This window comes from Arachis ipaensis, chromosome B04 (genome assembly GCF_000816755.2).
Source record: "Arachis ipaensis cultivar K30076 chromosome B04, Araip1.1, whole genome shotgun sequence".
In the NCBI taxonomy this organism is placed as follows: domain Eukaryota; kingdom Viridiplantae; phylum Streptophyta; class Magnoliopsida; order Fabales; family Fabaceae; genus Arachis; species Arachis ipaensis.
In genome coordinates this window covers 7,271,465-7,273,455 of record NC_029788.2, presented here as the reverse complement: position 1 = coordinate 7,273,455, position 1,991 = coordinate 7,271,465, and positions in this window count along the sequence as shown.

Below are 1,991 nucleotides of genomic sequence, written 5' to 3'. Positions count from 1 at the left end.
AATATGCATTCGCAAGATAGGCAAAAATTCCTTGGCCCAAATTACAAATAAAAACTGTTTATTTTATTCTTAGAAATTTAGTGATTATTTTAGTTTATTTACATAATGTAAACCCCGCAAAAATCGGTAAATTATTAGTTAATAAATTGAATTTTAATTAGGAAAGCTAAAAATACAAAACTAATATCAAAATAGGATAGAGCTCGTCGAAACAAAAATTTTGATACCAATTTCAAAAATTTGGCCCAAAAACAGACCGGAAAGGCCAAACCGGTTGAACCGGGGCCCAAACCGGGCCCGTGGGTTCAACCGGACCCAAACACTTAAATGAGGTAACCGACAGATGGGCCCCATCAGCCATAGGACAGACATGCATCATATGCATTTGTTTGTATTAATTGCTATGCATTTCCTGGGTATGCCTAATTGATATATATTACCTGCTATTTGTTATACTTGCTATTTGTACTATTTGATCATTACTTGTGAGTGAACTTGTTTGGTTGCTTGTTTCTGTTGCATTCTGAATGATGAAAGGATGGAGGAAACGGAGGAAATGGTTTGGTGTTAGGTTAAGCTTGAACTTGAGTAAGTTAGGCAGATTTAGAATACCTACCCCTGTTTATGGCTTCTGTTTAGTACTTAAGTTGGATAATTGAATAACGGAGTTCTAGGATTGCCTATGGCATTCTCAAGACCGTATTTTCTTATACGCGTGGCACTTTTACCATGCTGAGAACCTCCGGTTCTCATTCCATATTGTATTGTTGTTTTTCAGATGCAGGTCGAGAGGCTCCTCGCTAAGCGTCTGGATTCTGGAAAGCGAAGTAGTCCTTGGGTGTATTTTGGTTTTTATTTGTATATATGTATATATATGTGTAGCTTACTCTCCAAGTAACTTATGTATGCTGCTTCTCTTAGAGGTTGAGGGAGAGATAGGAGTTTACTTTGGTATTTTGGTATATTTTGGGGACACTTATGTATGTTTATATGTATATATGTATCCTCCGGCCAGCCTTAGCTTCGCAGGCTGAGTCAGAGGCTAGTTATGTTGTTCTTTGGCTTTTCTTTATCCCTTCGTTTATTGTTTTATCATGTTCCTATTAGGTTTCTTAGCACGCAAGTAATCCTATTCCTTGAGCGTTGCGCTTTTTATTTTGCGATTTTTGTTTACCCGCTCTGTTTCAAGGCTCCTAGTATATTATTTCTTTTAGTATTATATGTATATCCTTACTATTAAAGGTCTGTAATACCACACTACCTCTGTTCTATGACTTAAGCATAAAACACTGTGTAGTAGGGTGTTACACATAACAAGTATGTTATGTATATATTAAAAAGATAAAAAAAGAAAGAAGAAGGTTGATAATGATGATATTTTCGATTAACATCTGCATAATTCAAAAAAATTTTTTTTTCTGTTGCTGCTTCTTTTTTTCATTATCATCACTATCTTCTTTTTTTTTTTCATTCGTCTTTTCCTTCTTGTTTTACTTTCTTAAATTTCTTCTTGTTTTACTCTCTTAACAAGAATAAAAATGAAAAAAATCAAACAAAGAAGAAGAAAAAATGCATAATGTTACAAAATTATTCGGAATGAAGATGATGAACTTACATTTATTCAACTAAAAAAAAGAAAGAAATAAAAAAAAGAAAGAAGAAAAAATACAACATTAAAGGAAACATTTTTGTGTAGTTTTAGTAAATTTTGGTATAAAACTAAGATATTTATGTGTATTGTTTAAGAATTTTCGGTGTATTTGTACTAATAAGTTCTGCATAATTTAAAACTTTTCCTTTTTTTCCTCCTCATCTTCTGCTGCTGCTTCTTCTTTTTCATCTTCTTATTTCATTTTCTCGTAATTCTTTTTGAATTCAACTTTGAAACTTCTTTCACTCTTTGCGACGATTTTGATCCTTGTTTGAAGTTTGAGCGTTGCGGTTTTTATTGAGGGAGAAGAACCGTTTGCACTATTCAAGAGTTGGGGAAG